Here is a 21,861-nt window from a genome sequence, read left to right as displayed (position 1 = left end):
CCTCGTGTAGATAACAGGGCAACATCGTCGAGAGCTATGGTCTTAATTGTGGATTCCTACGGGGATTTTTGCCTATGGATTAACCACAATTGAGCTATTAGAAGCATGGCAGGAGCCGGCACTGTATTGGTGGTGAAAGACCCTCTCTTCTATTCCTTGCAATTAATGATATTCGAGCCGCCGGTATAGGAGCTTGAGTGCTTTTCTAAAGCGTTAAAGGGAGTAGGAACTAAGGCATGAAGTGCCAAAGTACACCTAAAATTTTACACGTAAAAATTTGTTAGAATGGCTGACAATAGTAAAGAGAGTGGAATTAATGTTGATAGCTTTGATTTTGCTAATGAAAGTGCTACTAATGATGCCCCTATGCTTGTTAATTACCTTGTTACTAGGCTTCAACAAGCCATGGGAAATCCATCCCTCCAAGGTGAAGTACTACAGTAGCTACGTACACATGGGATTCTCGAAGCTCCCCACCAAGAAGACAGAGTGCCTTCGAAACCTCCTCATGAGGTTCCCAAAAGAGGGCTCTCTATGGTGCGAGAGAAAGAGGAGAATCCGTACGAAGGGCTCAAAACTTTGCTACAAAGTGATGGTGCATCTCCCTCACAAAGGAGAGCCCAAGTCTCTACATCTCCGCGTGGCTCTCCTTGCGGAGAATGTGGCAAAGAAAACCCTGCTATTGGCACCTTTGTTGGCTCCAAAACATGTTGATGGGAGCAAAGCGAACCCCGAACCCCGATGGCCTCTAAAACACTGGGGACCGAATGGCGTGCCTCGAGCCTGTCATGGTAAAGCAAACAGGGGGCACCACCTAGCTTCAGCGGCTAGGACGCAAACAACACACCACCATAACAAAGTTTTCATCCAAGAGAGATGGATGCTTGGGAGTAATGATGAAGAGGAAATGGAATGAGATCAAGTGAGAGAGAGAGAGAGAGAGAGAGAGAGAGAGAGTGAGGGAGGGGGATAGCGGCTTAGTACTTAGGCACCACAAAAGGATGGCGAATCCGCACACCCTTTACACATACACAAGCTCACTCCAAAACGCAAGACTAGGTGGTGATTCCGCACACCTCACATGGGCAAAACATTGCAAGAAAACATACTCACAAAACCTCAAGCTTTATTTAGAGAATTAGGCGATGAAATGGGGAGCATAGGGTAGGGGAATGAGAAGGGAGAGAGTGGTAGAGCACATGGCGGATAGGTGGGAGTTGATGGCGAAGACTCACACGAGGATTATGGCCATCATCCTTCATTTAGTTGCCCTTCAACTTCCATAGCCAAGGGTGTAGAGGTCATGCTCAAAACAAGCATGGTAATTGCGGTGATGGTGATGGTGATGGTGTGGGTGTGTGTGTGTGCACTAGGCAAACACAGTGCATAGTGTGTTCTTTGGTGATGTTTGTGTGTGTATTTAGTGTGATGGTGACCCCTCTTTATATAGGGGAGGAGGGGGGAGAAATTCTAGAATTTAGAAATGAAGAAATCATTATCTACATAGGCCATGTGACTGTGGGCCCCACTTGTCTGGCTGTGTGTATATGTGCCAGAACAGCAGTCTCATGAGAGAGAGACTAAGAGAGAGAGATGGGTTGATGAAAAAAAGTGAGAGGTGACATGGAAAATAAAGTAATTACAAGAGGGGAGAGAGGGGAGTGTGTTCAAAGGTGAATCAGTGTGCAGATGTGTGTGAACACAAGAAAAATCAGGTAACCACCGGGTGGGGATGGGTCTGTGGACACCTTTTTCAGTGAAACTGAGTGTGTATGAGTGTGGGGGAGGTTATTTAGCTACAAGACAAGAGACATGGCGCCCTTTAGAGGGAGAGGGGGGTATTTGGGTCATGGGATATGATAGGAGAGAGAAAGAGGGGGTGGGGTATACTATTTTGGAAGATAGGGTAAGTTGCATGTGAGTTAGGGTGCATTATTGGTGAGTTATAATGCATTATTGGTGAGAGGTGGGGTAGCTTGAGGGGAGAGAGAAAGGAGAAAGGACAAGGGGAAGAGAGAGGGGGTTGACCTTTTGAGTGGAGGAGAGGAAAAGGGACACCCGGCGGGGCAACAGTGAAGAAAAAGGAGGCAAGGTGGGGATGGGCTACCCCGCAAGCATGAGGTGGCCTATTTTACCTTTCTTATATATTTACATAATCATACTTTATTTTTTCCAATGCTTTTTATCACTCCCTCCCTAAGAGGGGTTTTCATGGGGTGGGGACGAGAGAAGAGGGGTATGGGAGCTTGGCTTGTGAAAAGCCCCCATCATTAGCCCTCCCCTTTTGGCTAGATGCATTCATGTCTCGAGCTCATCTGTTTCTTCTTCCGCTTAGCTGTAGGATCCGATATCGAGTTGCCTTCTGAACTAGCCATTCCATTTGGCCATTGGTGAGATTTCTGGGATATTCATGAATCTGTAACAGGTCCGAGTGACAACTTGTTCCTTGGAATAGTGTCGGTTGATTAAAGGGGAAGCCCATGGCTTCCAGAACTTTGTGCGAATGTCCTCCTGGATCCCAAGTGAAAAATAGGATCATTGTTTGCAGTGTGCGAACAATAAAATTTGCATGCCAAATTGGATCAAATTTGTAACCACTAGTAGCGAGAGGGGAAATGAGCATCTTGGCTCCTGCAAAGACAGAACCGAAAATTATGATTCCCAAGAGTGTACCAAGAATCCACCATATATGGCCGCCTTGTTGGTGTGGTGAGCTCAAGTTGTCTTCAGAGTCCTGCTTACTGCCATGACTAGAAAAAACTGCAAGCATATCATGCTTCTTTTGGGTGTGCTTAAACATGTCAGCTTCCTTTACTGATGCTAATAGCAAGCCACCTACCTTGCGGCTTAAATACAAGGGTAAACCACTTACCTTTCTCCAAACAGAGGATGCACTCTTTGTAAAAAATTGTACCAAATTGGGAATGAGGTCTTCATTCTTGCATTCTATCAGCCTTTTGTCTATCCATGGCTCCTTTGCTCTTATCTCCATGCTGATCTTCTCTCTATATGTTATAGCGGCTAGCCATAGCCATAGGTCTGATGCATCCCATGCAAACACAATGTTGTGTTGTGGAGGAGTTTGGAACATCCTTAAAAGGTTGGCAACATATTGATCATCAAACTTACTACGAACATCCTCACATAAACTGGAGGCATTACCCATCTCCAAGTTTATAACACCCTTCAGTAGACTAGAGGCATTACCCATCTCCAAGTCTATAACACTACACAATAAAATCTTGCTCGGCTGCCAAGCCTCTGGAGAAATATCCAACTCCAAACCTTCAGTCATACTTACCTCTTCGTTATGGTCCTCATGTGAAACTGCCTTGATGCAAGATTCCTTTAGCTTGCTACACTGTCCTGGGTCCATGCTGGTGCACAGGCTTCCGCTTTCAAAGCCCTCCCCTTTGCTTGATATGTTGCCCACCTTCTGCAAAGCCTTGCTAGAAGGCTTGTCTTCCTCTTCTCTTGTATCTTTCATGCCCTTTGCATTCCTCTTACTCTGACGAGGCCTAATCAACACTTTACACCTTCTTACCCTTACTGCCCAATGCTGTGGATTGATCGCTTTGGTGCCTATTTCATCCAAGGTTAAAGATGTACTCACATTTGTAACACAATTTTCTTGACTTACATCCCCCACCTGGGTAGCATCTTTTGATTCTTTAACCTCTTGTTCCACTGCTTCAGTTCTTTGAATAGTCTTCTTACTTGATCCTTCTTTTGTTACACTCATATTGACCTCTTCTGCAAGACCAATGATACTTGGTGTGCGGGTACCAATTGGTGGTGGGTGTAGGATGATTGTAAGTGGTGATTGTGGTGGTGGTTGCATTGGTGACTGGCGTCGAATTGGTGTGGCCAGCTGTGGTTGCACCGCTGGTGGTGTGATTTGAACAGGTGGGATTGGTTGCCTGAGTGGCGGAGGTCTTGCTCTTGGTGGAGAGATCTGATTCTGTCTCCCCCCTCTATTGAAATTCTGCCTCCTCGGGTGTGGGCAGTAGTACATTTCATGGCCATCTTCTCCACAGTTGTAGCGGTGATACTCTCTGTTTTGTCGTCGTGCTCTTCCAGGGTCTTGATCTCTTTCTTGACTCCTCCCTTGCTGTATTAAGTGGACAGACAAATTCTGCAGTTGGTCAGTAATATGGGCCAACATATCTTGTTGGTCATCTCTTACCCCAAGAGCCAGTGGTGGTGGTGGAATGGTGGTTCTCGTAGTTGCTGGTTGATGCGATGCTCCTAATTCTGTTGACTCGGTTTCTTTGGCTTTCATTCGCAGCTTCTTGTCTTTAAGGCGAGCAATCTCAACGGCTAACTCGTACGTAGACGGGAATCTACCTTTCACCTTCTCCTTGAGAAGCGGCCATAAGCCATGTGTGAACCGATCTTTTTTTAGGAAATCCGGTGCAGCTTCCCCCCTTGCCAATGACTCAACCCACCGTTCCCACAAATCCACAAATTTGGACTCATAGGTGGCATATTCTAAAAGACCCTCCTGCTTCAAGTCTCTCAACTTGTCCCACAACTTTTCTGAAGTGGTACCTCCCCCAAAGCGCCTCTTAAAAGCGGTTTTTAAGGGTTCCCAGTCATCCTTGGTTGCTTGTGGAAGTGCATTGTACCATGATCTAGCTTCTAGCTTCATGAGATGCTTAAAGATTCTAACCCGAGATTCATCTGTATCTTTGTTGCTCACCACACATGCTACTTCAAAGTCATCTAGGAAGTCTGTTACCAAATCCTCCCCCTTCTTTCCTTTAAATGTTGGAAATGCTACACTTGCCATGATTACTGAGAGAGAGCTAGAAAGACACACTGCTTAACTTGCAAAAGTTTTTTTCTTCTTTACAAGGAGGCGTGTATACCCTCTTATACTAGGACATAGATTAAAACTTCAAACGGTACATTGCCCTGTACCAAAGGTAAGACAAATGGTTGATCTGATGCCAGAACCTCCAAAAACCGCTCCCCACCCGGCATGGTGTCAATGACGTGCTGGTAGTGAGCCTTCAAATCCAGTATTACCTTGATTGAGCGTACACGTGTTGGTATGTGTGATCTGTCTTGAGGTAGGTTGTACTGATTCATGTGAAGCTTAGAGGTGCTTAGTCACTGTCCAAGCTTGTGGGAGAGGGTGGTGTTCTTTCCTGAAACAAACTCAGTAGATCCCTAGTTTCTCTAGTGAGAGTGTGAGCCAATGCTTGCGTTATCTGTGCTGCAACATCATGTGCGACTTGAAAACTGACTGTGATAATTACCTCGCTGACTTGAGTTACCCGATTCTCAAAGTAGAATAGTGTTGATTCTCTATTGTGTAGAGCTCCTTCCATTTTGTTGTTGTGGGTTGGTTGTAGGTTGCGGACATGGTTTCCACCTTCTCCTTCTTCTTCTTGGCACTTGGCCTATGTATATCCACTGGGTTTGGCATGTTGGTTGACTCTCCCACTGCAAATTGATTACCGTTACGCCTGGCACTCGAGCTTCGATGGAGATGCGGAGTTCGTCTAGTTGTGCTTGGAGCTCTTCTTCTTCTGTCGTCCAATTAGCAAATCCTGCTAGTCATTCATCCATTCACAATAGTTTAAGGGTTTCAGTCTTGTAAACTGAAGGGTTTCATGAAAAGATCCTCAATGGGGGCACCAAATACGGGAGCAAAGAGAACCCCGAACCCCGACGGCCTCTAAAACACCGGGGACCGAATGGCGCGCCTCGAGCCTGTCATGGTAAAGCAAACAGGGGGCACCACCTAGCTTCAGCGGCTAGGATGCAAATAACACACCACCATAACAAAGTTTTCATCCAAGAGAGATGGATGCTTGGGAGTAATGATGAAGAGGAAAGGGAATGAGATCAAGTGAGAGAGAGAGAGAGAGAGAGAGAGAGAGAGAGAGAGAGAGAGAGTGTGAGGGAGGGGGATAGCGGCTTAGTACTTAGGCACCACAAAAGGATGGCGAATCCGCACACCCTTCACACATACACAAGCTCACTCCAAAACACAAGACTAGGTGGCGATTCCGCACACCTCACATGGGCAAAAAATTGCAAGAAAACATACTCACAAAACCTCAAGCTTTATTTAGAGAATTAGGCGATGAAATGGGGAGCATAGGGTAGGGGAATGAGAAGGGAGAGAGTGGTAGAGCACATGGCAGATAGGTGGGAGTTGATGGCGAAGACTCCCACGAGGATTATGGCCATCATCCTTCATTTAGTTGCCCTTCATCTTCCATAGCCAAGGGTGTAGAGGTCATGCTCAAAACAAGCATGGTGATTGCGGTGATGGTGATGGTGATGGTGTGGGTGTGTGTGTGTGCACTAGGCACACACAATGCATAGTGTGTTCTTTGGTGATGTTTGTGTGTGTATTTAGTGTGATGGTGACCCCTCTTTATATAGGGGAGGAGGGGGGAGAAATTCTAGAATTTAGAAATGAAGAAATCATTATCTACATAGGCCATGTGACTGTGGGCCCCACTTGTCTGGCTGTGTGTATATGTGCCAGAACAGCAGTCTCATGAGAGAGAGACTAAGCGAGAGAGATGGGTTGATGAAAAAAAGTGAGAGGTGACATGGAGAATAAAGTAATTACAAGAGGGGAGAGAGGGGAGTGTGTTCAAAGGTGAATCTGTGTGCAGATGTGTGTGAACACAAGAAAAATCAGGTAACCACCGGGTGGGGATGGGTCTGTGGGCACCTTTTTCAGTGAAACTGAGTGTGTGTGAGTGTGGGGGAGGTTATTTAGCTACAAGACAAGAGACATGGCGCCCTTTAGAGAGAGAGGGGGGTATTTGGGTCATGGGATATGATAGGAGAGAGAAAGAGGGGGTGGGGTATACTATTTTGGAAGATAGGGTAAGTTGCATGTGAGTTAGGGTGCATTATTGGTGAGTTATAATGCATTATTGGTGAGAGGTGGGGTAGCTTGAGGGGAGAGAGAAAGGAGAAAGGACAAGGGGAAGAGAGAGGGGATTGACCTTTTGAGTGGAGGAGAGGAAAAGGGACACCCGGCGGGGCAACAGTGAAGAAAAAGGAGGCAAGGTGGGGATGGGCTACCCCGCAAGCATGAGGTGGCCTATTTTACCTTTCTTATATATTTACATAATCATACTTTATTTTTTCCAATGCTTTTTATCACTCCCTCCCTAAGAGGGGTTTTCATGGGGTGGGGACGAGAGAAGAGGGGTATGGGAGCTTGGCTTGTGAAAAGCCCCCATCAATGTCAAGCACTCCTTCTTCTCCACTACTGGGAGCTCCTCCTTGAGCTTCAAAAAAAATAAAATGATATCAAGAGCTCGTCCCTGAGCTCTACTCTCTCCTCCAAAACGAAGTCCCCCCGAATGCAAAAAACTACCTCCCCTTTTTTGCATGGGAAGTTCCTTCTTTTTTTGTCAATCATGCTATTTTTGGATTTCCTTGCATGTGAAGTCTCTCTATTTCTAGTTTCGTTTGAATCCCAAGTCACCATGTGATCAACCTCTAAGGTGGGGCACCGACAGTGTCGTTGGTGCTCCCACATGTACCCCTCAAAAATGTTTGCCGGTAGAGGGTGAGAGAACCCCGCATGCAGGCATGCCATGTCAGCAGTGCATTCAACAAACACCGACGACATTGTCCCACAGCAGCACCACCATCTCCTTCAAAATCACCGGCCTTCGATAGTCGAGAGACACCCGCGCAGAAGTAGAAATTTCCGGCAACCATAGCTCCATGAGTTCAAGCTCACCATGCCTTAGTGATGCCTCAAATGGGAACCGGTCTCCTACATTTATACACCGCCCTTGGTGTAGGTAGCCGTGCATATGGGATTTCTCCTAGGCCATGTGGAACCCCCTCAAGAGTTGACCCCTCCAACGCTCCAAAGTCACCTAAAAACTATTCAAAGACATTTTTTTCCCAAATTTTGATGCTTGTAACTTGGTGCCCAAAGATCCAGTGACCAAACCGTCAAAACCAATTGAAAGACCACATTGCCAATTTCCAGTCATGCATGCCTTGCTGCATTTAGACCTTGTCGAACCCTCGAACAATGCACGCCAAAGTTACACAAATTCACCTGATGTCGCCCGGCTAACACCTACCGTCACTAAAATCTAGTATCTTGACAATCCGATGCCCAATTGATGATCCATAAACTCCCATGGCCTTCACTTGCCACATAGAACTCATACAAACCCTGGAGAGGCTCTAAAAACCTCCGATGGCACCCCAATCAAGGCGCCAAGTAGACACAGAACTGGCCCCCGACAAAACTTCATCTGGCAATAACTCTCCTCCCCATAGGTATATCAATTGTTGGACTTGTCATGTAACTTCAACGTCTCTTTAGATTGTTCCTACACCCTTAAACATTTCTCTCTCTCTTTTTCTCTCCCCTCTTCTCCTTGTCGTATCATTTGTTGGGTGCTAACAAATTGTCCTCCCTCTTTCTTCTCTCTCTCTCTCTCTCTCTCTCTCTCTCTCTCTCTCTCTCTCTCTCTCTCTCTCTCTCTCACAGGTTGATTTTTGATGATCACCCTTGCATGTCAAACTTTAGAGAAACTATAAATTTTTAAGCATGTCCCATAGTTTAACTCTTGAAAATAAAAAGGAGAAAATATCCCAAAATTGGTAAAAGCCTCCTCAACTGGGTAATCTCTGACCCCATTTGGGGTGCCAATGTGGGCACAAAGGATGCAAAAAATTTGAATGCCCAATACATCCATGATCACTGTCTCACGAGCCCATGGACATACTATGCCAAGAGAGGAGGGGCACACTTGTTGAAAATCTATTACACCCTCACATGGGACATCAATGTTTGTATGTGTGTATGTATACATGTGTGTGAATGTATGTATGCATGTGTGTGTGTGTGTGTGTGTGTGTGTGTGTGTGAGAGAGAGAGAGAGAGAGAGAGAGAGAGAGAAGCCACGGAGGCTTCCATGTGTAATTTAAGGAGTGACTCTACTTTGTCTTTTGAGGGCCATTAAAAAACTCCAACCCTCAAATTTGATGGGTGACTACTTTGATACTTTATCTTAAAGAGCTTCAATTTTATATATATATGTGTGTGTGTCTGTGTGTGTGTGTGTGTGTATGCTTAATTTGAAGATTTGCCACATAGGTTTTGAGGCTAATGATAGCCGTTTTTCGGCTTTCCATAATTGCCATAGTAAGCTACCTCACCCTATCAAATCACTCAAACATTTTGGTTATCCCTACCATTTCACTGTACATAGGCGTGTGTGAGTTAGGGGACTTTTCGATCTTCTAAAAAACCCTCAGTTAGCTAGTCACTGGGCTAGTTGAGCCAAAAATATAAAAAATATAAAAAATATAAGTGAATTATAGCCCATTTGTGTGTAAATATTTCATTGTATATAGGGCCTAAATAAAAGGATTTTTCATAATTATTTTGGTATTTATTTAAATATTTCTACCTATAGTGTGTTATTTATGCAATGTACATTGACTCACCATTACCATATTTTTTCTTACCATTTTGCATACTCTTTATTCCATATAAAAATAATTTCATGCAAGCTTCTCTTATTTTTTGTGTAACTCCAACCCAATAAAAATCCAAAAAAACTAGTTCTATTTATGTGTATATATTTTCACTATTGTGATTTTTTCCTTCCTACATCTATTATCTATTACTCTCATAAATTAGACCACCAAAAATATTAATCTTTTTATGGCAAACTTATAATGAGAAAGATTTATTTTGACCCCTTTATATTTTTTCCACCTATATTATTTATATTTGACATGTACATATTTTTTAGACCCCTCAACATTTGATTTTCTTAGTTGTACTATTCACTTATATCATGATCTCAACAATATCTTCAATTATAGACCTACCAAATAAGGTCAAGGGTATGTGGCATGCATGCATGCACCAAGGGGAGCTCACTCTTGGAGGTATTCAAAAGAATCATCCAAAGAAGGACCTCATAAGGACCTTGTGCAGTGGAAAAAACAGTCGGTTTTGCTGAATTTTTAAAAATCACATGCTGCCTGAATTTGGAAAGGTGATGCAAACAAAAGTTGTAGCTCGTGAGCTGAAATTTTACCTCAAATTTTTTCATATTTTTTTGAGCTACAAGGTGTGAGCTATGATTTTATTGGTGGACCCAGTTTGCCCATGCTATGCAGCCACACTCCCTCTTCCACTTTATCATTTTCCTCTTTCACACACACTCCTCTCTCTCCTTCCCACTCCCAAACCTGCAACTCCCATGTCCTAATTCACCCTCTTCACCATTGCCACATATCTCACACCTCCATAGTCTTCATCCTCCATTTCTACACCCTATGTGTCCCCCTTTCTCTCTACATATATGTCCATATTACCATACTCTCTTCAGCTTTGTAAACAACTTCAAAAAATCAGCAAAAATCCAAGGATAGCCTCTGCAAATGAAGGCTTTATCATGAATTTTCCAAGGTTTGAAGATAACATAGCTTCATCGACACGTGCTACTTCGCCATGCTGACCGCTTCTTCTACCGGTGTTGTAAAGAGGTGAATGTCAACTTCTCCAAAGCTTCAACCTCTCTTTGCAAGCTCATCCCGTCTCTAACTTTTCCCATAATATATCTCCCCATTTGGTGAATGATTTTGTAAATATTTTGTAGTGATAATTACTAACTACTAACCACTAACCTTATTGTAAAATTCACCCTCTACTAGAGTAGGCACTCCTAAATTATTCACTCAATCCTCTCTCCTTTCATCCTCAATAATTCTCTTCCCTTGAGCTGACATCCATGTGATTCAAAGGACAAGAGAGACCCACCCTCATTAAAAAAAATAAAAATATTCATAACATTTTATTCCTTCAAATAAACTTGATTAGGTCTAATCCTAATCGGGGCTTCTAAAACCTATAAATAGAGCCCTTCTCTCCCTTGTAAATCATCACATGATCACACTACACCAGACCATTCACAACACATAACACACCACTCTTCAAGCCTATTGTGTAGAGTGTGTGCATTGTGAGTGCTCTATTCCATCACTACGCATAGGTGCATGGAGAAGCTTGAAGTTAGTTATGCCATCTAGAGGAGTGGAGTGATACTATACTCTGCAATCACACTTGTAGCCTACTCTTGTCCATAAATAAGATTCATAGTTTTGGGTGCAATTGTATGGTGCAACTACGACTTTTCTCTCTAAATTGACTTGATAAGTTGGCTCATCGGGTGGTTGAAGGTATATTGTCCTTGAAGTTTGTGGTGCCATTTCATGCTTGGTGGTTTGAGAGCTTGTTGAATTGTTTGCCTAAAAGGTAAATTGTAAGAGGGTGCTCGGTGAGAGGGCTCCCATGACCCTAAGACAATTTGTGTATTGGCAACAAGGTCAAGTTTTGTGTTGTCTCTCTATTTCTCATCAAGCTTTGTGTGCATCTAGTCTTTAAGGCTAAGACTGAGTTGCTCAAGTTGATTTGTGCTCTTTACCTCTCTCTGTGGCGTGGTGAATGTTTGTGTTTGGTGTGTGTGGCTATCTTGCATTCCTCTCTCTTTGTGCGTTTGAGTACAAGGAGATATCACGTGCGTCCTAGTTCGCATCTACAACTAGGTGGTGCCCCTTTTCTTGTTTGGTTTCTGGCTGTGGGTTGTTGTTGCCTCTGATTTTGCTTGCCCCAGTCCCAATTGAGCAGCACGGGAGCCTCGAAGGGTGTTTAGAGGCCGCTCTTCTTGTTGCCCACCCCGGACCGCCTCAAATTGGTGCCCCCACGGAGGATTGACTTTGTGCTTATTGTTGTTGTATTCCATGAATGCTTGAATTTAGCATAATCAAGAAGATTATATGAATCATGAAAACTTGTATGACTAAGTTTAATTTTAATGCAACAAAAATTGATCTAGAATATGGTTTGGATTAGCATAACATAAGAAAGGAAAAAAACATTTTCACATAAGAATCTAGAATTCATGAGACCTTTCAAAACATTGTGTAGTTAGTTGATGTCATGAGAGAAAATGATTGTTTGGAACTAATCTTTGTGTGGTTCTAGCATTGAGAGACTATGACACGCTATACCTTTGATGATATCCCAATCTTCTTTGGAAATCTAGAAGAAGATGTTGATGATTTTCTTGCTGATTTTAGAATGGTTTGTCGTATCCTTGGTAAAAGGGATGACATTGAAAAAGGGGATTTTCTATTGCTATGCCTTAGAGGCAACACTGAGCAATGGTTTTGGAGTATGTCTTCTCAGATTGAAGATGGATATACCCAAATTTCCAAAGCTTTGAAGACCAGATTCTCTAAATTTTCAACAACGGAGAAAGCATGGGCTTCATTAGGGAGACTTCAACAACATGGTGAAGACTACTATGCTTATGAGGATATTTTTTCTCGTCAATGGGGAGGATATGGGTTTAGTTCTACATTTCCAGATTATGTAAAAATGGAGCAATTTATTTCGGGTTTGTCTCCTTTCCTAAAGACTAAGGTTACTTGTAGTGGACCCTCTACCTTTGAAGAAGCGGTCACTATTGCCCGAAGAAAGTTTCACAAGTACTTCTACATCAAAAATGGTTTCCATCATGCTGGAAGAACCAACCATCATGAAAGTGTTTCTATCAAGGATTCATCTCCTTTGCCATACTTGTCTCCTTCTACTCCGACAAATGTTGAAGAAGTTACTTACATGCCAACTGATTATTCAAGTGCTAAAGTGTGTAACCAAGATTCAAATGCGGAATCTCTTTCTTCTACCTTTATCACAAGCATGCAAAAATCGACACAAGATATCTCAAATGGCATTGATGATTGTTTAATGGATACATCCAGCCTTTTGGTGGAGGATCAATTTCTAGTCCGAGGAGACGAAGCTTTTGTGCAACATGACTCTATGGAGAATGAAGACCTTGAAGGTAACCTTGATCTTATGGAATGTTCTAAGATTATATCTTGTCTAAAAGAAGAGAGTGAAGAAGAAGATGAAATCATAGGTGGGGAGATCATAGACCACATTAATCATAAAGAGATGATTGTGTACATGGAATGCCAACTCCAAAACAAAGTAGAAGAGTGCGAGTTGAATCCATGTGAGGATAATCTTCAAGAAGTGTTTGAGGATGTTGAAAAGCATTGGTATGACCCATGTATGTTAAGCATGGAGAAACCTATCATGCAAGAAGCCAAAGTTTTCACAAAATCAAACAGTAATCCGTCAACCTTTGAGGTGGTACAATGTGGGGGGTTACAACCTTGTCAAAGGGGGGGCTTAGAAGGGGATGAAGAACATGGGAGATTAGTAAAACATAAAATCATAAAAGGAAACTGTCAAAAGGGTATCATTCTCTCCAATGGTGTTTTAGTGGGTGGCTCTTCATTCATGGGACAATCTCTTAGCAAGAAAATCCAAACTTTTGAAGCCCCAATCATCTTCACATTGGGTTTCACCTCTTCAAAGTCAACTTCTCCTCTCTTCACATATACCTTTCATCGGGGGCACCATACCTTCTTAAGTGGAAGAGGACATGAATACTTGGTGATGAATGGATGTTTCCAAACCTTCTTCATTTGGTTCTTTGGTGTATGGAGGTTGCACATTGTGATGCTTCTGGTCTTCATCATAGATGAAAAACTTGGTTATTGCTACATGTGGATATTTCATCAATCAATACCAAAATCTATTCTCTTCCAATGTGTTGAAAGAAATAGAAACATTCGTCTCTTATCTACTTATGTAGTAAACTATTTGCAATATATTCCAATAGCAGTTGGAAGCATGGATGAAGCTTTCCTAAATCATGAAGATCATAGAAATTTTGACTTGATGAGCCTACCTAGGTTGAATGAAATTTATGAGCTACAGTTCAGGAAATTACTCATACAAGCTCTTGAAGATCGTAACAGATACATCAACTTTACACAGGAGGAAGAAGAACCAATCTTTTATATCACATTCATAGTGATAGATGCAATGATGGACAACAATAAAATCTACAAGTTTCTTCAACCGAAATCAGTAAGTGATTCCATACCATACATCTCTCTTTGGGAAAGATATTTCAAGATCTTTGATCTTGGGGGGTGCTTATGGAAACTTTCTCAATGGAGGAGGTTTACTCCGTCACTTCATTACATCCTGCTATTTGCTCTGAGAACCTTCCATATCACACAAGATTTCTTAATCATACAACAAAGGTTCTTCAAAGATGAAAGCAGACAAAGACATACGTTACACAATTTACATGTTGTATGATCGGATAAATGGTACATGAATGTACCATTATCTAAGGGGGGGGCTAATGATAGCCGTTTTTCGGCTTTCCATAATTTCCATAGTAAGCTACCTCACCCTATCAAATCACTCAAACATTTTGGTTATCCCTACCATTTCTCTGTACATAGGCGTGTGTGAATTAGGGGACTTTTCCCATATCTTCTAAAAAACCCTCAGCTAGCTAGTCACTGGGCTAGTTGAGCCAAAAAAATAAAAAATATAAAAAATATAAGTATATTATGGCCCATTTGTGTGTAAATATTTCATTGTATATAGGGCCTAAATAAAAGGATTTTTCATAATTATTTTGGTATTTATTTAAATATTTCTAACTATAGTTTGTTATTTATGCAATGCACATTGACTCACCATTACCATATTTTTTCTTACCATTTTGCATACTCTTTATTCCATATAAAAATAATTTCACGCAAGCTTCTCTTATTTTTTGTGTAACTCCATCCCAACAAAATCCCAAAAAAACTAGTTCTATTTATGTGTATATATTTTCACTATTGTGATTTTTTCCTTCCTACATCTATTCTCTATTACTCTCATAAATTAGACCACCAAAAATATTAATCTTTTTATGGCAAACTTATAATGAGAAAGATTTATTTTGACCCCTTTATATTTTTTCCACCTATATTATTTATATTTGACATGTACATATTTTTTTAGACCCCTCAACATTTGATTTTCTTAGTTGTACTATTCACTTATATCATGATCTCAACAATATCTTCAATTATAGACCTACCAAATAAGGTCAAGGGTATGTGGCATGCATGCATGCACCAAGGGGAGCTCACTCTTGGAGGTATTCAAAAGAATCATCCAAAGAAGGACCTCACAAGGACCTTGTGCAGTGGAAAAAACAGTCGGTTTTGCTGAATTTTTAAAAATCACATGCTGCCCGAATTTGGAAAGGTGATACAAACAAAAGTTGTAGCTCGTGAGCTGAAATTTTACCTCAAATTTTTTCATATTTTTTTGAGCTACGAGGTGTGAGCTATGATTTTATTGGTGGACCCAGTTTGCCCATGCTATGCAGCCACACTCCCTCTTCCACTTTATCATTTTCCTCTTTCACACACACTCCTCTCTCTCCTTCCCACTCCCAAACCTGCAACTCCCATGTCCTAATTCACCCTCTTCACCATTGCCACATATCTCACACCTCCATAGTCTTCATCCTCCATTTCTACACCCTATGTGTCCCCCTTTCTCTCTACATATATGTCCATATTACCATACTCTCTTCAGCTTTGTAAAGAACTTCAAAAAATCAGCAAAAATCCAAGGATAGCCTCTGCAAATGAAGGCTTTATCATGAATTTTCCAAGGTTTGAAGATAACATAGCTTCATCGACACGCGCTACTTCGCCATGCTGACCGCTTCTTCTATCGGTGTTGTAAAGAGGTGAATGTCAACTTCTCCAAAGCTTCAACCTCTCTTTGCAAGCTCATCCCTTCTCTAACTTTTCCCATAATATATCTCCCCATTTGGTGAATGATTTTGTAAATATTTTGTAGTGATAATTACTAACTACTAACCACTAACCTTATTGTAAAATTCACCCTCTACTAGAGTAGGCACTCCTAAATTATTCACTCAATCCTCTCTCCTTTCATCCTCAATAATTCTCTTCCCTTGAGCTGACATCCATGTGATTAAAAGGACAAGAGAGACCCACCCTCATTAAAAAAAAATAAAAATATTCATATTATTTTATTCCTTCAAATAAACTTTATTAGGCCTAATCCTAATCGAGGCTTCTAAAACGTATAAATAGAGCCTTTCTCTCCCTTGTAAATCATCACATGATCACACTACACCACACCATTCACAACACATAACACACCACTCTTCAAGCCTAGTTGTGTAGAGTGTGTGCATTGTGAGTTCTCTATTCCATCACTACACATAGGTGCATGGAGAAGCTTGAAGTTAGTTATGCCATCTAGAGGAGTGGAGTGATACTATACTCTGCAATCACACTTGTAGCCTACTCTTGTCCATAAATAAGATTCATAGTTTTGGGTGCAATTGTATGGTGCAACTACGACTTTTCTCTCTAAATTGACTTGATAAGTTGGCTCATCGGGTGGTTGAAGGTATATTGTCCTTGAAGTTTGTGGTGCCATTTCATGCTTGGTGGTTTGAGAGCTTGTTGAATTGTTTGCCTAAAAGGTAAATTGTAAGAGGGTGCTCGGTGAGAGGGCTCCCGTGACCCTAAGACAATTTGTGTATTGGCAACAAGGTCAAGTTTTGTGTTGTCTCTCTATTTCTCATCAAGCTTTGTGTGCATCTAGTCTTTAAGGCTAAGACTGAGTTGCTCAAGTTGATTTGTGCTCTTTACCTCTCTCTCGCGTGGTGAATGTTTGTTTTTGGTGTGTGTGGCTATCTTGCATTCCTTTCTCTTTGTGCGTTTGAGTACAAGGAGATATCACGTGCGTCCTAGTTCGCATCTACAACTAGGTGGTGCCCCTTTTCTTGTTTGGTTTCTGGCTGTGGGTTGCTGTTGCCTCTGATTTTGATTGCTCCAGCCCCAATTGAGTAGCACGGGAGCCTCGAAGGGTGTTTAGAGGCCGCTCTTCTTGTTGCCCGCCCCGGACCGCCTCAGCGTCTTGCTATTGTTCTAGTACATTAACTATGAGATACAAAATATTTATACTCCCCTCATAACCCCCCTCCCCCCGCCTCCCCCCCCAAAAAAAAAAAACCCTCTCTCTCTCTCTAGGTATATCAATTGTTAGACTTGTCGTGTAACTTTAACGTCTCTTTAGATTATTCCTACACCCTTAAACATTTTTCTCTCTCTTTCTCTCTTCCCTCTTCTCCTTGTCACATCTTTTTTTGGACACTTAAAAATTGTCCTCTCTCTCTCTCTCTCTCTCTCTCTCTCTCTCTCTCTCTCTCAAGCCCGTCAAAGCTCACAACGTCAGATCTGAGCGAGAGAGAGGAGAGTAGAAGGAGATCGTTTTTGAAAATAATAGGCGAAAACAGAGTAAACCCGCTTTTTTTGGTTTCTTACAGGCAATTATAATGAATCATCATGGAACAAATATGTGTCAATCATAAAGAGTCATCATGGAATAGCACCATGGCATCATTAAGCACCTCCACGGCAATCATAGTGAATCATTATAGAAAAACACCATCGCATCATGGAACAATACTATGGTTATCATAGCAAATCATCATGGAACAACTCTGTGGCAATCTCATAATGAATCATCATAGATCAATATCATGACAATCATAGAAAATTATCATAACAACGTATTATCAAACAACACCATTGTATCATAAAATAGCTTCATGGAAATCATGATAAATCATCATAGATTAACACCACGACAATCATAATGAATCATCATGGAACAATGCCATGGTATCATGAAAACAAAAACTCCATGGTAATTATAACCATATATCAAACATAATAAACTTCATAAAATAACATCATAGTAATCATAAAAAATCATCATAGAACAACATTATAGCAATCATAATGAACTATCATGGAAAAGCACCTTGGAAATCATAACGAATCAGCATGGAACAACTCTGTGTCAATCATAACAAGGCATGATGTCAACAATAGCAAATCATTATAAAATAACATCATCGTATCATAAAAGAAGCCTATAAAATAATAATCATTAGATAACAAAATGAAATAATAATCATTTCAATAATAAATAATTAATACAAACAATTCATACGTAATTGAATAAAGCAAAATAAAATGATCTAAAGAGATATAACTTTGATATAGCTTTTGCATATACATCAAAATATATGCAATACGCATAAAAGTAAATATGAAGATTAATCATTTCATCTACTTCTTTCAACATGTTAATCAAATTGAAGATGATATAGATTGGGTATACTTAGTTATTTATTTATTTATTTTTTATACAAATCAAATTGCATATGATGTATGAGAAGTGATTTAACTTCTTTTACACAAACCGAATTGCATATGATGCATACAAAGAAAATCAAAGATTTATAACACATCAATATGAAAATCTAATTGAATGCGATATAAATTTAATATACTTAATTATTAATTTAATTTCTTTTACACAAAGAAAATTATATATGACGCATGAAGAACAAATCAAAGATTCACATTAAGAAATTCAACATGTATGTCAGGCCAAGGGCAGGTCCAAGGGCCAGGACGGACATGGGGTCAAGGGGATCCCTATAATTAGAAGGCAGGTCCTATATAGGGTATGGTTGGGTGGAGAGTTGCATGGTCCAGTCCCTCGCGGTCTAACATTGGTATTAGAGCTCAGGGGAGGGAAGAAGCAATGGAGGAGGGATTGCAATCATGGTCTCTCTCTCTCTCTCTCTCTCTCTCTCTCTCTCTCTCTCTCTCTCTCTCTCTCTCTCTCTCTCTCTCTCTCTCTGTGGTGGAGGATGGACCCCCTTTCATGGCAAGCTTGGATCGGCACGCAGCCAAGCCGGATTAAGGAAAAAGGAGGCTGCAAAGAATGCATGTTCATGCAATTTATCATGGGAAGGCCGAGGAGGTCATAGCAGAGGAATAGGCCCGTGTGCAATGTCTCAAAGTCGGGGAAGTCGAAATCAAAGACAAGTTGCAGCGTGGGCAGCAGCCCTTGTACACACTTGAGGTCAAAACCTGACCTGCATGAAACGGCGAGCAGATGGGCTCGATAGCTGCGTGCTGGGGAGGGCTGGATGTTTCATCATTGGCACCAGAGCCATGGCGGCTTGCTACCCCCTGTGCGTGCTTGTCTTCATCACTGCGCTGCCGACATGAGCAGAGAGCAAGGTAAATTTTTAATTATTAATTTTAATTATATTCATTGGGTGCCCTAGGCTGTCCAACGGACAGATGGCCTTATGGACACACCCTCCTAAGGGCAGGGCCCCACGCTTTGGGAGGCGGCGGTCCAAGGGGCCCTCCCTTGAGGCTACAAGGAATGACCATGCAAGGCATGCAAGGCGTGCGAGTCTCGCCAGGAAGCAAAAGCAGCAAACAACGTCATACATGCTCAAACACGAGCCTCGGCAAAGGAAAAAGATCCAAGGTGGAGAGGAGGGGGAACTAGGAAGCTCAACCACACCAGCCGTAAGCTTGATAAGACGAGTTGATACAAGTCATTGATGAGGTAAGCATTCAATTTTTCTTTTTATTGCCAGTCTATGGCTTGGACTGGCCATGGCTTTTGCCATGAACACTTTTACATGTGTGTAAAATTCATGCCATTTTCCATTGAGGGAGTAATGTCAGGCCAAGGGTAGGGCCAAGGGCCAGGACGGACATGCGGCCAAGGGGATCCCTATAATTAGAAGGTAGGGCCTATATAGGGTACGGTTGGGTGGAGAGTTGCATGGTCCAGTCCCCTGCGGTCTAACAACGTATGGATTTGAAAATATAAAAGCTCTTACCTTTTATGGTTTTGATTCAAAACGTATTAAAAGTAGTTACCAATTTGTTGTAAATTACTCTTGATACAAATTTTGATAAATCTGTCATGGACGAGCATCTCCGAAACGCCCCAAAACCTTAAGAACGACTCTTCAAATGCTAAAATCGAAATTTCGAGCTAAAAGTTATGACAATTTTTTCTTTCACTGAATTGAGAAAGAAAAAAAAAGGCCTTATTTTTATGAAGAAAAAGAAATCATGCTTTGTTACCTTGTTGAGAAGACAGAGAAAGAGAAATTAGATAGACGATACACAAAAAGTGCAACCCCAAAGTGTGTATACTAAATGGTGTTTATAGAGAGGGACCCAGGGCTATATATAGAGTAGTTTCACATATAAGTTCAACACGTGGAAGCGTTCAATTGTATGGATTGAAGTTCCATGATTGACACAAAATGTTATAAATAATTCTTTCTCTCTTTGTTTATCCTCTCTCTCATTTCATTTAGATGTTGATTTGGGTACATGACTATCTCTCATATTTTGTTTTAGTCTTTTGACATTCTAGTTCATTTTGCTAGTGAGTATGTGCATATGCCGTGACAAAAAAGTGAGGGAAGCTATTTTCAAACTTGAAGAGTTAGTAAGGTACATCACATCTCTACTCTTGTCCCTCTTTCTACGTAAAAAATATTCTCAATAAGCACTTAGTGTACTTTTGTGTGCTATTGTTTAGATTTGTAAGTTTCAAAGAAATTAAAATAGATGTCATCCCTGCTGCTCAAACGCTTGCGGTGGAAACTGTGTGTGTCATTGAGGATGCATTTTCTCGATCCATTCTTCTTAGCCAAATCCACCTCTTTGTTCACGTGGTTTAGGAGATCGCTATATGTGGAGTAATGCATGCACGATGGATGTTCTTTTTAGAGAGATTTTTAAAGGCTCTCAAAGATTTTTTGCAGCTACGACCTCAGCGAGAGGCATGCATGGTCGAAGGATGGATTGTGCAATAGGAATTTTTTTACATTTTATAGTATTTGGCACAAGTTGATCCTTGAATGCCTTGCATGTGTTTAGATGAGAAGGATGCAAGGATGACCTCACACTTGCCAAGTGAAAAGGGAAAGTTATTTAACATGGATATGGATCTTTCTCGAGTGTTCAATAACTTTTGCATACTCAATGCAAAGGTTATGACCTAGTAGATAGACTTATGGACAATGGGAAAGGCAAGACGCTTGTAGGAGAGAGAAGCATGGAAGCAAGCGCATGAAGGTAGAAGAGCACCCCTAGTGCCTCAATACTTGGCATGTTTTCTAGATCTCATTAGTGCCGAGTGGATTCATGAGAGAATGACCAAAGCAAAAGCATGGAGCGAAGACATCATCGACAATGAATGAGAGTATGCACGAAGTTCCGTACCAAAGGTAGAGTACTCATATACTTAAATCATATTGTATAGTTTTTTTTAGAACAATTCTTTGTCATCAATAAAAGATCTTTGTCGATTTTATAGTGCCTTTCCTTTAAATCCATGTGGTCAAAAGGTCAACACTTTCGTACATGCCACATTAACGAGGGTCGAATCACCATGGATTGTGGCATCAAGGGCAACTTTGACAAAGATGGTAATGAGGCCAGGTACTGTGCGACTATTGAAAGAATACTAAAGGCCAATTTTAGAACCTTTCATACCTTCATCTTCGAGTGCAAGTGGGTTGCAAATGTGTGTAGATGGCATGAGAATGGCCTCTATATGGTAGACTCTAGTGTGCATCACATGTAGATGTATAACAATTTAGTTTTGACATGCAGTTGTGAGCAGGTGAGTACATGATTGCTTTCTTTACCCTTATTTTCTTATAACATTAATTATACCAATGTTACTCACTTTGAACTTCTCTTCTATAGGTCGTCTATATCCCAGCAATCCAGCAACCAAAACTTTGGTTCGTAGTTCCCGTAACATCTCAAGGGAGAACCATTTTTGTCACTAATGAAGTGGAGATCATTTTTGACCCTCTCCCATCTACTACTTTGGATGAGGGGGAGACAAAGGAGAGAGAGATTGATGATCCAAGTCCTATGGCCGCCAATGTTAGTGAGAATGATTGCCATGATGATGATGATGATGAAATGGACGATGAAGAATTCAAACATGATAAAGTCAACGCATCCACAAATGAGAATTCAATTTCTCTCTTTATT

The sequence above is a fragment of the Adiantum capillus-veneris genome, chromosome 13 (genome assembly GCF_014529385.1).
Source record: "Adiantum capillus-veneris isolate H3 chromosome 13, ASM1452938v2, whole genome shotgun sequence".
NCBI classification, from domain to species: domain Eukaryota; kingdom Viridiplantae; phylum Streptophyta; class Polypodiopsida; order Polypodiales; family Pteridaceae; genus Adiantum; species Adiantum capillus-veneris.
Note: the sequence above shows the minus strand (reverse complement) of the source record.